This window comes from Castor canadensis, chromosome X (assembly GCF_047511655.1).
Source record: "Castor canadensis chromosome X, mCasCan1.hap1v2, whole genome shotgun sequence".
Classification (NCBI taxonomy): Eukaryota; Metazoa; Chordata; class Mammalia; order Rodentia; family Castoridae; genus Castor; species Castor canadensis.
Window position 1 is genome coordinate 140,510,893 of NC_133405.1, and position 14,959 is coordinate 140,525,851.

A 14,959-nucleotide genomic window follows, 5' to 3' on the forward strand; every position below is an offset into this window, starting at 1 on the left:
ATTCTAGATAATAATGTTCAATGTGCAGTTGAGAAGAATGTGTATTTGTTGGGTGGAGTGTCGTTTGTGTGTGTGTGTGTGTGTGTGTGTGTGTAGTGGGGGTATAGTTGGTTTAAGCCCTTTTTATCCTTATTGATCTTCAGTCTTCAGTGTTCTACCTATCATTGGAAGTAAGTTATTGAGGCACTCAGCTATTGCTTTTACTCTAGAACTGTCTGCTTCTCCCTTTAATTCTGTCAGTGCTTGCTTCATACCTTTTGGGGGCTCTTCTACTAGGTATGTATTTCTAATTCTTGGTAAATTAACCGTTTTGTCAATATGTAATGCCCTCCTTTGTCTCTCTTTTTTTGGTGGTACTAGAGATTGAATTCAAGTCCTCATTGCTCTACTACTTGATTCATGCTTGTCCTTTTTTCTTATAGTTTGTTTTTCAGGTAAGCTCTTGTGCTTTTGCCAGGGCCTGCCTTAGGTGATCCTCTGCCTCTGCCTCTGGAGTAGCTGGAATTTTGAAATTATTTTGGGTCACCATGCCTGGCCCTTTTGAATTTTTTGAGGCCTGTTTCTGTGACCCAGAATATAATCTATTTTGGTAAAGATTCCATGGGCATGTGAAAAGAATACATTGTACAGTTTTTGGGTGGACTGTTCTATAAATGTCAGTTGGGTAAAGTTGGTTGAAAGTTCGGGTCAAGTCTTCTCTTACCGATGTGCTATCTCTCAGATTTGAGAGATTTTTGAGATTTCTGGCTAAAATTGTAGATTGGTCTCTTTTTGCTATTTGCTTTGGTGGTAGGGATCCAACCCAGCCTTATACATGCTCAGCATGAACTTTACCTTTGAGTTATAACCCCAGCCCAGATTGTAAGTGTTTAAAAATAATAAGGAGGTTCCCAAGGCCTTAAAAACAGACAACTTTTATTTTCTGTGCATTAATGTAGAACTCATGTTGAAATCTTTTTTTTTTGTTGTTTTTTTGTTTTTTGGTGGTGCTGAGGTTTGAAATCTGGGATTCTCATTTGCTAGGCAGGCACTCTGCTGCTTTGAGCCACCCCTCTAGCCTAAAGTTTTTAGTAGATTGACTTTTGATTTTTCTTAACTCATCAGTTTACCAATTTCATTTCTGATTCTTATTTCTATAAAATGTAGTTCTGTATAAAATTTATGTTTCTATAAAGTAGATTCAATTATGTTTCTATAAAGTAGATTCAGTTCATTGAGATTCAATTATAATTCTATACTTTCAGATTTTCTCCATTTTTCTAATCCACAGAATGGTCTAGATTTGCTACATGAATTTTTTTTTTAATTTTTAAAAATTATATTATTGTACTGGGGGTACATTGTGACGTTTACAAAAGTTCTTGCAATATGTCATAGTTGAATTCACCCTCTCCATCATTCTCCTTTATCCCCCTCCCCATCCCTGGAATAGTTCAAGTCTCATTTTTCCATTTTCATACATGAATACATAGTATTTCCACCATATTCACCCTTTCCTTATGTCCTTTCCAGTAATTTTCTTTATGGAAAAAAATCCTACCCTCATATCTATATACTATACAAATGGATATTATAGAGTTCATATACTATATAGATTTGAGGGTAGTTTTTATAGTATATATATGGTATTATGTAGTATAGTATATATAGTATGTTGGATATACTATATTATATGTAGTCTCCATTATTTAATTTTTTTTTGAGCAGTACTGGTTTAGAACCTCAGGGTCTTGTGCTTGCTAGGTAAGCACTCTTCCACTTGAGCCACGCCTCCTGCCCTTGTAGTTTCAATTATAGCAGTCTAGCAAATAACTGCTCAAGTTAATTTTTTACTTTAATAAAAATTTAACTAGAATTCTTTGCAAGTGCCAGTACTTTTGTTCTATATAGTGTTCAGAAATCTTGATTACTTAAAAACTGTTACAAACCTCATTATATATAGCCAAAAGAATTGAAAACTGGTACTCAACTGAGTGCTTTGTACATATTCAGTACATACGTGTACTTTGTGCATATTCACAATATTGACAATAGCCAAAGGTAGAAATAGTACAAGTATTCATTAATACACTGACACTTAATCTTAAACTGTTGCTGATTTTTCATTTCTAGAATTCAGCACACAAATAAAATGACAACCTCATGGAGTGATCGATTACAGAATGCAGCAGATATGCCTGCAAACATGGATAAGCATGCTCTAAAAAAGTATCGGCGAGAAGCCTATCATCGGTAAGTATTTTGTCTATTTAATCCTCAAAACTGCACTGTGAAGTGGGCACTTAATGTCCTCATTTTACAGATCATGGAATTAATATATAGAGAAGTTAAGTAATTTACTCCTGATCATGTAGCTAGTTTGTGGTTTGAATGTAGTTCAAAGTCCACAGTTTTAGCTACTAGTATACCATACTGCTTCTTATGTTTACTAATAAAAATCTTTAAGAGAAGGTATTTCTTGTCATTAGCTGCTAGAAAATTGCACCTGAGTTAATAAGAATGAGATTCCCTTTTTTTTTTTCCTCAGTGCTGGCTGCTGAGCCCCCAGGGCTTTGCACATGCTAGAGCTACATCCTCAACCCAGGATGTAACATTTGTAGCAGGGGAAACAAGGGCTAGGAAATTATGCAATGAAGAGAGATCACCTAGTCAGCGTTTAGTTTCTAGTAAACATTATCTAGTGGCATCCTAATTGCATTTAATGTGTCATAGCCTGAATACATTTCTGACTCATTTGGAATGGTATTTCCTGTAAGCAGTTAGATAAGCTTTGAACCCTACATTCTTCACATAGTGGAGTGCAATTTGAAACAATAGAAATAATAGAAAAAGCATCTTCAAGGATTTAAAATTGTAGACGCTTCCCCCCGCCACACAGGGTCTTATTATGTACCTCATACTGCTGTCAAACTCATGTCCCTCCTGCCTCAGCTTTTCAAGTACTGGGATTATAAGACCTGTGACCACACTCAGTTTAGATTTTTTTAGGGTTTTTTGGTGGTGGTACTGAGGCTTGAACTCAAGGTCTCACACTTGCTAGGCAGGTGCTCTACCACTTAAGCCACACCACCAACCTTCTTTTTGCTTTAGTTATTTTTGGTTAGGGTATTGTATTTTTGCCTGGGGCCAACTTCAGACTATGATCCTTGTACCTACACCTCTCACAGAGCTGGGATTAGGTATAAACCATTGTACCTAGCTTGTTTATTGAAATGGAGTCTTGCTAACTTTTTGCCCAGGCTGGACTTGAACTGGAATCCTTGATCAATTTTATTTTTCTAGTTAAGTTAATTTGTATTCTATTTTCAAGACTTTTTTTGTTAAAAGACAGTTCAGTTGGTAATTTACCATTGTCTCAATAAGGCAGTCTATGATAATATCATAAACTGCACCTGTATGTGATGATTTAAAGAGCTAAATATTTAACTTGTAGATTTTATCCTTAATATTAGTCTTATTTTTTGGTGGTACTGGAGTTTGAACTCAGGGCCTCACACTTGCTACACTCTAGCACTTGAGCCACTTCTTCAGCCCTTTTTTGTGTTGCGTATTTTTGAGATAGGTTCTCATTTTTTGCCTGGACTGGCCTTGAACCGTGATGCTCCTGATCTCTGCCTCCTGAGGTTAGTCTTCTAAATTTCAATATAAAAATGATGGTCATACGATTATTAAGAAATTGGTCTTCAGAACGTATGACTTGTTCTTCCTTCATTTCCTTATTGTGATTGCTCAGTTTTCTGGACTGAAGATAGTCACCAGGCCAAACCCTTCATTGGAATATATTTTGCTACATTGTCAGAAGATAGTCAAAGCTACATGTCATTGACCTGAAGGATCAGGTTAGAAAAAACACCTAGAAGCTAGTGTTCAGTACAGATCAAGAATTATATTTATCAAATCCAAGAATGGAACAATTAGATTTTTCATCAGCTCTTCAAATTGACTGTGCCCATGATGCTGAAATCAGGTATTTGGATTTATTTTTTTGAACTAGAGGGAAATTGAGGTTTGAACTCAGGACTTTGTACTTGTAAAGCTGGCACTCTACCACTTGAGCCACACCTTCAGTTCACTTTGCTCTGGTTATTTTAGAGATGGGATCTCTCAAAACTATTTCCCAGCCTGGACTTGAATCTCCATCCTCCCAATCTCAGCTACGATTACATGTGTGAGCCATCAGCTCCATGCTGGATTTATCTTTTTTAAAGTTCTGGATGTTTACAGTATAGCAAAATTTCTTTAAGAAATGAATTGACTTTTTCTTTATAAACATAGCTTACAAGTTTGACAGTGTTTTTCATCATGTTGAACTGAAATTTGGTAAATAATTAAGCTTATGAATTTTTTGTTAACCAGGCTCTTTCTTTATTTTAAAGGATGTTGCAGTCACTTTTTCTTTAAAGTTTTAAAAAGACATTTGTATATTTATCTGAAATTCTTCTTTTTTTTTTTCAGTATTGAGGTTTGAACTCAGGACCTATGCCCTGAGCCACTCTACCAGCCCCCTTTTTTTTTTGTGATGGGTTTTTTCAAAATAGGGTTCCACAAACTGTTTTCTCTGGCTGGCTTTGAACCTCAATCTTCCTGATCTCTGCCTCCTAAGTAGCTAGGATTACAGGCATGAGCCACTGGCGCCTGACATATCTGAAATTATTTTTAATTGAAATTTACATCTCCAAAGCCATACTGGTCTTTATTTAAATCTGCTGAATAGTGATTTCTCAAATTTAACTAAATTTATTATATGTACTTGAGTAAAAATAAGTTAGTTTACATATATAAAATAATTCTGTAGGACTTATAGCTTGGCACACTAGTTGATTTAGAATGTTTATTAATTATTTTTATCACTTCAAAAGCAAGTTATCAGGTTACATGTAGACAGAAACTGTCAGGCCAGATTGATCAATTTTAATTTTTCTCCTACCTACTTAAGAATACTATAAGAATGTCATTCAGCTATTTCTTTTTAATTGAGAAAATATTTGTTCTGGTGCACAGTATGATAGTTTGATATATGGATACAATGATAAATGATCAAAACAGGGTAATCAGCATTTTCTTCTCCTTCGACATTTATCATTTCTTTGTTGGGACCCTTAGACTCCTGTCTTCCAGATCTTTATTAAATGTACAATAAATTATTGAAAACTGTAGTTCCCCTGCTGTGCTATCGAACACTAACTCCTTTGTAACTATATTTTGGTACCCAGTAGCCAGTCTTCTTCTATCCTCCATATCCCTCTGTAGCTTCTTGTAACCGCTCTTGTACTCTCTTCTGTGTGATCAACATTTTTAGCTTTTATATATGAATGAGAACATGCAGTATCTGTCTTTCTGTGTCTGGTTGTTTAGCTTTTTAATTGTCGTTAATCAAGCTAAATAAGCTGTCATTTTCGTATGGGTTCAAATAGTCAAATGGTGGGTAAATTGTTAAAATTTCAGCAGCTGTTTTATAAGTTGAAAGTCACATGGAAATACAGATCTTCAGGAATGCTAGGGAGCCATGTTCTTCAAATAATATATAGATGGGATATACAAAACAAGAGTGAGGTGGAGGCCAGGCATGGTATTCCCAGCACTCAGAAAGCAGAGGCAAGAGGATTGTGAGTTTAAAGCTAGCCTGGACTCATAGTAGGACCCTGTGACAAAAAAACAATAACAACAACAGCGAAAGAGAAGTAAGGTAGATCATCAAAATCGTGTGTTTTTTTGTTTGTTTGTTTTGGTGGTATAGGGGTTTGAACTCAGCTTCATGCTGGATCCACTCATCAGCCCTTTTTGCTTAGTTATTTTTCAGATAGGGTCTTGTGTTTTTGTCTGGGCTGGCCTTGGATTATGAGCCTTCTACCCACACTTCTCCGCAGCTGGGATTCTACAGGTGTAAGCCACCACACCTGGCTTATTTTGTTCAGATAGGGTTTTGATAACTTTTTTTGGAGGGGAAGCTAGGAGTTTCCAGCTGTGATCCTCCAATCTTTGTCTCCTGAGTAGCTGGCATTACAGACTTGGCACCACCATGCTCAACCCTTGGAACTTTTTTGTTTGTAGATTACTCTAATGCTTTGATTAGTGTTTCAAATTCCTAAGAAATGGCAGATGAGGATTCAGAGGCTGGTAAGTATTTTTAACTTAGTTTCTCCAAAACATTCTATGAATGGAATATATTATTCAGCAGTAAAAAGAAGTGAACCATTGATACATGTGATTTTTATATACCTCAAAAGTTATGGTCAGGTAATAAAGTCAGTATGAAATGGTTATGTACTATATGATTCCATTTCTGCATCATTTTTGAAATGGCAAAATTATAGAAATTGAGAACATACTACTGGTTGCCAGGGCTTAGGAACTGGGGTAGGTGGAGACAAGTGGGTATAGATGTAAAACAGTAACACAAGAAGTCCTGTGGTGGGGTCATTTTCCACCTCTCTGAGCTGACCCACTTTCACCTCTGAAAGTGCCTTTCTGTATAAACTTTACTATGGTTAATAAACTATACTTTCACTAAAAAAAAAAAATCCTGTGATGGAACTGTTTGGTATTTCTGGTCTGATCTACACACAGAGGCACACACAAACATGTGCATGTAAAACTAATGAAGTCTTGAGTTGGGCACTATGGCTCATACCTGTAATCCTAGCTACTTGGGAGGCTGAGATCGGGAGGATTGCGGTTTGAGGCCAGCCAGGGCAAATAGTTCAAGAGACCCATTTCCAAAATAGTCAGAGCAAAATGGACTGGAGGTGTGGCTCAAGTAGAGCCTGCTTTACAAATGTGAAGCCCTGAGTTCAAACCCCATTACTGTCCCCCACAAAGAAATCAATGTTGAGGTAGTGTTATTTATATATAGTTGGCATATTTCATCATATAAAAGACCTGTAAAGCCACACGTTTTTAGTGTAGTTTCTTCTAGTGTTAATTTTGCGCAGTTTTATGTCAGATAAATTCATCCATGTTTTTGTGTGTGTCAGTAATTTCTTTATTACCGTGTGACATTCTGTTGTGTCAGTATACCATAGTTTATTCATTTTCTACTAATAGCCATTAGGGTGTTTTTTTCAGTTCTGAATTATTAAGTAGAAAGCTGTTCTCGACTGATAGAAAATATTTATAAATCACACATCTGGTAAAGGATTTATATCCAGAGTATATAAAGAACTGTTAGAATTCAACAATGTGAAAATAGCACATTTAAGAAATGCTCAGGGCTGAGAGTGTAGTTCAGTGGTAGAGTACTTGCTTATCTAGCTTGTGTTAAGCCCTGGGTTCAATTCTCAGCAGTGCAAAAAAAGAAAAGAATCTGAAGACTTTGACATGTCACTATAGAGGATATATGCACGGCATAAAAATACATATTAACCTAATTAGCTACTAGGAAAATGCAAATTAAATCCGTTATGTATATGCCTACTATGATGGCTAAAATAAAAAAATACCTACCATACCAAGTGTCACCAAGGATGTGGAACAATGGAATTCTCATACATTGTTCATGGAACAACAAAAAGGTGCAGCTGCTCTGGAAAACAGTTTGGCAGTTTCTTATACTCCCCCCACCCCCGACACACACACATACTAGGGATTGCATTTAGGGTCTTCCACATGCTCTACTTCTGAGCTAACATCCTGAACCTTTTTTACTTTATTTTGAGACAGTGTGGTCTTACTAATTGCCCAGGTTGGCCTCAAACTTAATGATTCTCCTGCCTCTACCTCCCAAGTAGCTGGGGTTGTAGGCATGCATTACCGTGTCCAGCCTGTAGACCCTATTATATAACCTAACAGTCCTACTCCAAGATATTTATCCCAGAGAAATGAAAACTCCTGCCATATAGCCAAGTGTACATAATGTTTATTAGTGTCTCATGGGTCAAAATTGAAAACAGTCTGTGTATCCTTTAGCAGATAATGGATAAACAAAATATATGGTATATCCATATAATGTAATACAAGTCAGGCAAAACAGTGAACCAGTGATACAGGCAACACCTTGGATGGCTCTCAAGATATAATGCTGTTAGAGAAGCCAACTTTATAAATGTTACTTCTGGGCAGTGGTAAAACACTTGCCTAGCATGAATGAGGCCATTGGCAGTACCAAAAAAAAAGGAGGGAAATAACATCCTGTCTGATTTGGTTTATATTGATCAAAAAGACAAAACTATAGTGATGCAGAAGAGATCAGTTGGGTTCTAGGAATTGGTGGAGGAGGAGAGTTACACTATCCTTTTGTATGAGAACCATTCGGGGTGATTGAACTGTTCTGATTCCAGATTGTGATTATTACACTACTAAATAAATACCTTAAAGTTAATAATAATGTATAGCTCAAAGTGTTAACATCACTGTATTTTAAGTTTGAGAAAGTAAGAAAAATGGTGATACAAACATTCTTGAACACACTTTTTGTGGATATGTGTGCTCATTTCTCTTGATTTCTCTCAGAATGGAATTGCTGGGCCATAGGATTAGCATATGTTTAGTTTTAGTATATACTCCAAGAGAATTTTCCCAACTAGTTGCTGTGATCGACAGTTCCACCTACAATATATGAGAGTATTGTCATCAACATTTTAGTATTAATCTCTTGAATTGTATATTGAATTTAAAAGTTATTTTGGTGCATAGATAGTGTCATCTCCTTTTGGTTTAAATTTGTATTTTCATGATGAATAATTAGGTTAAACATCTCTTTACATGCCAATTAGCCATTTGGAGATTCTCTTTTGATTTGGCCATTCAACTTGTTTTATAGTTTGTGTTATCTTTTTTCATATTGATTTGTGACTGTTATGTTTACATATCTATGTATTTTTATTTAGTTAGTTTTTGGCAATGCTGAGGTTTGAAATCAGGGCTTTGTGCTTGTTAGGCAGGTTCTCTACTGCTTGAGTCACACATACAGCCCTTTTTGCTCTGGTTATTATGGAGATACGGTCTTGCTTTTTGCTTAGGCCCAGCTTGGACCATGATCCTCCTATTTATGCTTCCTGTTGTCACTGGGATGGTAGGCCATGCATCACTCTGCCCAGTTTTTTCCATTGAGATTGGGGTGGTAGGGGGTGGGGGGACCTCACAAACTTTTTTTTTTCCAAAAAATTGAAATTTTTTGAACCACGATCCTTCCAATCTCAGCCTCCCAAGTAGCTAGGATTATATGTATGAGCCATTGGTGCCCAGCCAATATCTATATATTTTAAAATAAGTTTTATTGAGATATATTCATAAAATATACAGTAGAGTTACACAATTCAGTGGTTCTAAGCATATTGATAAAGTTTTGCTTCCATGCCTCCTACCTAACTCCAGACATTAACATTATCCCAAAAAAGAAATCCATTGCCCATTAATAGTCACTACTCATTCCCTTGTAGCCTCAGCTCCTGGCTACCACTAACTTACTTTCTACCTCTATGGAATTACCTATTCTGAGCATTTTATGTAAATATAATCATACAACGTATGCCTTCTGTGTCTTTCACTTAGTATGCTTTTTTTTTATTCCCAATAGTCTTTAAGTGAGTAGATATTCTTACATTTTTCCAGTTATTATTTTGTTGATATAAAATTCACCTACCATAAAATCTACCCTTGCAAAGTATGTACAACTCAGAGGTTTGGTTTGTTCACAAGATTGTGCAACCATCACCACTAGAACATTTATCTCCCTAAAAGGAACCTACCTGTTGCTCACTGGAAATAACTCTCCATTCCTTCTTCCCTCTTGTCCTTGAAAACCAGGAATCTACTTTCTGTCTTTTTGGAATTGCCTATTCCGGACATTTCATACAATATGTGGCCTTTTGTATCTGACTCCTTTCTTGAAGCATGTTTTTAAGGTTTATTCATGTTGTAGCATGAATCCATACTTAATTCCTTTTAGTACCTGAATCATATTCCAATGTTATGCCTTCCATTCATCTGTTGCTTTTCATTTAGATTGTAACCAGTTTTTGGCCATTTTGAGTAACTGTTATGAACATTTACATACAAGTTTTTTGTGTACATTTGTATTGGCTGTCCATCTAGTGGTAGAATTTGCTGGATTATATAGTGACTTTATGCTTAAGCTATTGAAAAACTGTCCAACTGTTTTCTAGTGTACATGCATTATTTTACATTCCCTTCAGAAGCAGATGAGGGTTCCGATATCTCTGCATCTTCACACATGTAATATTGTCTTTTGATTATAGCCATCTTAATGTATGTGAAGTTGGTATCTCATCGTGATTTCTATCTGTGTTTCTCTTATGACTGAGGTTGAACATCTTTTCTTTTTTTTTTTTTGCAGACTGGGGTTTGAATTTAGGGCCTCACACTTGTGAGGCAGGCACTCTACCTCTTGAGCATTCCACCAGCCACCTTTTCTTGTTCTTATTAACTATTTCTGTATCTTCTTCTGAGAAATAGCTATTCAGTTCTTTTGCCTAATTTTTGGGTTGTTTGTGATTTTATTGTTGAGCTATAAAAGTTCTTTATACATTTTGAATACTAAGCCTTAATTTGATACCTGATTTTCAAATATTTTTCCCAGTTCTGTGGATTAACTTTTCATTTTCTTGATAGCATCCATTGAATTTGCAAATACTTATAATATTGACAAAGTCCAATTTATGTTTGCTTTTGGTATCACATTTAAGAAACCATTGCTTAATCTAAAGTCACAATGATTTACACATATGTTTTCTTCTGAATGTTTTATAGCTTTGGGTCTTAAGTTTTTGACCCATTTTTAGTTTTTGTGTATGATGCAAGATAGGGGTCCAGATTCATTCTTTTTCATGTCACTGTCCAGTTGTTCAGCACTGTTTGTTCAAAAAACTTTTGTTTCACATTGAGCAGTCTTGGAACCCTTATCAAGAATCATTTGATCATAAATATATGGGTTTATATCTGCAGTATCAATTATTTCATTGATCTGCCTGTGATTCCTTATGTCAGTGCCATTCAGTCCTGATTATGGCAGCTTTATAGTGAGTTTTGAAATTGTGACATGAGTCTTTCAATTTTGTTCTTTTTCAAGATTGTTTTGGTTATTCTGGGGCTCTTCCATATCCATATGAGTTTTAGAATTAGCCAGTCAATTCCTATAAAAGAATTGGCTTGGATTGATTAGTAATTTCAAAAAATCTGTATACATGAATTTGAAGAGTGCTGCTATCTTAATACTAAGCCTTCTGATCCATGGAGGTGGATGTCTTTCCATTTATGGAGACATTCTTTACTCTCCTTCAATAGCATTTTTTTTTGTTTTTAGTGTATAGGTCTTATATCTTTAGTAAATCTATTCCTAAGAATCTTAATGTTTCTGGGGCTATAGTAAATGAAATTGTTTCTTAGTTTTGCTTTTGGATTACTCATTGTTAGTTTATGGAAATAGACTATTGTTTGTTTATTGATATTATATCATGTATCTTTGCTGGCCTTTTTTATTAGCTCCAATAAAGTTGTAGTGTGTGAGCTAGGCACTAGTGGCTCATGCCTGCAACCCCAGATATTCAGGAGGCAGAGATCAGGAGGATCACAGTTCAAGGCCAGCCTGGACAAATAGTTTGTGAGACCCTATCTCAAAAATACCCAACACAAAAAGGACTGGCACCTGCCTAGCAGGCATGAGATCCTATGTTCAAACCCCAGTACTGCCCAAAAAAATAAGTTGTAAGTGTGTATTTTTTTTAGGATTTTGTATATAATAGATCATGCCATCTGCATATAGTGATAGTTTTACTTCTTGTTTTTTAATTTGGAGACCTTTTATTTCTTTTCTTTGCCTAATCACTTTGGTTGGAGTGTCAAGTACACATTCAGGTGTGGTGGCTTAAGCCTGTCATCCTAGCTACTTGGAAGGTAGAAATTAGGAGGATTGCCATTTGAGGCCAACCCAGGCCAAAAGTTTTCAAGACTTCATCCAGTGGCTAGACATGGTGGTGCATGCCTGTCATACCAGCTACACAGAGAAGTGCAAATAGGAGAATTGTAGTCCAGTCATAAAGAGAGACTTTATCTCAAAAATAACAAAAAGAGATAGTGGAGTGGCTTAAGCGGTAGAATGCTTTTCTAGTAAGTACAAAGCCTTGAGTTCAACCCCTCAGTGTACCACCACCAACAAAAAGAATGTTAAATACAGTGTTGAGTTGAACTGATGAGAATGATCTTCCTCTTCTGACCTTAGAGCTTTCAGTTTTTCATCACAAGTACAGGAGTAGAAATGTGTTTTTCATAGCTACCGTTTATCAGATTGAAGAAGGTCCTTTCTGTTTCTGGTTTGTTTAATGTTTTTTATCATAAGGGGGTGTTAAATTTTATCATATGCTTTTTTTTAATGTCTGTTGAAATGATCATGTGAATTTTGTACTTTTGCTATGCTATATCATAGTTGATTTTTGTAGGCTGAAGCAGCCTTCCATTGGTAGGATAAATTCCCCTTGGTAGTGTCATATAATCTTTTTACTCATATCTGGTTTACTGGTATTTGTTGAAAATTTTCCATATTCTGTTTCTTGTGATGTCCAGCTTTGGCATCAGTGCAATACTGACTTCACAGAGTGATTTGGGAAATTTTCCCTTCCCTCCTAATTTTTGGAAGCATTTGAGAAGATTGATGTTAATTCTTAAAACATTTGATAAAAGTCAACAGTGAAGCGATCAAGTCTCAAGTTTTCTCTGTTGGAATTTTTTTGATAACTCAGTTTCTTTACGTACTACAAATCTCTTCAGAGTTTCTATTTCTCCTTTCTCTCTCTCTCTCTCCCTTCCTCTCCCTTTCTCCTTACTCCCTCCTCCCCTTCCTCGCTCTCTTTTTCTTGTAGTACTTGGGATCAAAACCAGGGCCTTGCCAGAGGTTCTATTTCTTATTGAGTTAGTATTGGTAGTTTTGGTGCTTTTAGGTATTTGTGTATTTCATCTTACCTAATAGGCTGGCGTACAGTTTCTGTAAGATTAGTAATAATGTCTCTGCTTCCAATTCTGATTTTAATAATTTGAGTTATTTTTCCTTGAGGTTAGTCTTCCTCAATCTCAATGTTCCTAATGTTTTCAAAGACCCAGCTTTTAGTTTTGTTGTTTTTCCATGTTGTATTTTATCTCTGCTCTACTCTATACTATTCCTTTGCTTTGGGTTCACTTTGTTTTTTTCTAGTTTCTTAAAGTGTAAGAATAGGTTATTGATTTAAGATGTCTCTTTTTAATATGTGCATTTACAGCTGCAAGTTTTTCTATGAGCACTGGGTTTTGCTGTCACAATGTTTTTTGGGTACTGTGCTTTTGTTTTCCTTCAGTCCTAAGTAGAATTTAATTTTCTTTTTGATCCATTGGTTATTTAGGAGTATTTTGCTTAACTTCTACATATTTCTCAGTGTCCCAGATCTCCTTGATTTTTATTTGTACTTTCATTCCATTGTGGTTGGAGGACCTATTTTACATGAATTTAGTCCTTTTCAATTTATTGAAGCTTGATTTATTGGTTACCATGTGGTCTGTCTTGGGTAATCTTCTATGTGTCTTCTTGTTGTTGTTTGTTTTTGAGACAGGGTCGGTCTTACTATATTGCCCACGCTGGCCTCAAACTCTCAATCCTACTGCTTCATCCTCCAAGTGCTGGGATTACAGGCATATGCTAAATACTTGACTTCTATATGCTCTTAAGAAGAAAGCTGTATTCTGCTGATACTGAGTAGAGTATTCTAGAGATGTCTTTACATTTATTCATGGAAATTTTCACTGAGTATCTATTCTTAGACATATTTTAGAAATCATAAATTTACACCATTACTTTTGATTCTAGTGTAAGAAGATTCTTTATTCACTTCCATCCCATGTTTGTGTGTATTTTGTTCCACAGTTGGAATCCTAGTTCCCAACATCATCAGCCTAGTTACCTATTTGCTCAATTTAATAGTATATCTAACTTAGTTTTAAAACTTACTTGCCCATACTATACTAAACCTGAAAAAAATTCTGAATTTATTTGTAATTTTCCATTCTTACCCTACTCTGTCAAAGACTAAAGGTATGTGTAGTCAAATACTGTGATTTTTGGATTAGTTCTTTCTTCTCCCCCCAATAACTTGGTTAGGGTATTTTTATGCAGGATAATTAGGTTCGTTTTTTGGTTTGCTTTTAGTTAAGTGTTTTTTTTTTTTCCTTTTAAATTCTTAATTGATTTCACTTATTTTTATTTAGCACAAATATAACATTAATAATCCCATATTATAATAATGTTATGTGATTTTTATAGTAGTAGTATGTTTTCAAAAGTCAGAATTATGCAAAATATTTACCAGAAGTTTCACTTTTTTCTTCTAAATTGATAAGCAATAAATTTTTTTTTCAGAGTTTAGGACTTTTAGTTTCGTGAAATCACTGAAGCCAAAAACAAATAAAAGAACAAGAAAAAAAGAAAATCATGATAAATCATTCCTTCTTTTACAACCCCCAATGCAAAAAAAAAAAAATTGAGGAAAAAATGGTTTTCTACATGGGATGAGACAATATAAATTCAAAACTTATAGATAAGGATTAGCTCAATCACTTGATACATAATACACTTTGGTTTCTTTTTCTGCTTGAGATTCATTGGATTTGTTAATTCTGTGCTTTTCAAATCTGTTTTGTAAAATTCTTAGTCCTTTTTATATATAATTTAAAATTTTTCCCATTTTCGTTAGCATATATTCATTATACAGGGGGGAATTCATTGTGACAATTCCAAATAGGCTTCCATTGTACATTCGCTAGGTTGTCCCCACCATCTCCCCTCAACACTTAAAGCAGTTTTAAAAGGTTTCATTGTTCTATTTCGTATATGTATATGAAACCCATCAACAATATTCTCTCACCTTCGTCTCCACCATTCTATCTTGTTTTTCTTATTTTCTTTCTCTCCTTTTGAGGTGTAATAAGCATATGTTACTGTCCTCTTATACTTTGTTTTGTATTTTTTCATTCTTTTATTGTC

General features: G+C 35.2%; 1 protein-coding gene across 2 annotated transcripts in view; it reads left to right on the plus strand.

The window, feature by feature from the left end:
* LOC141419803 (uncharacterized) overlaps positions 1 to 14,959 on the plus strand; it is a 632,676-nt gene that overhangs the window by 563,952 nt on the left and 53,765 nt on the right. Inside the window, exon 11 of one of the 2 annotated variants that reach the window (XM_074063511.1) lies at positions 2,113 to 2,232. The gene's annotated coding sequence lies outside the window, so the exon portion shown is untranslated. Of the gene's footprint in view, positions 1 to 2,112; positions 2,233 to 3,691; positions 3,968 to 14,959 lie in introns of those variants that run through there. The other variant, XR_012444530.1, reaches the window with a different exon arrangement.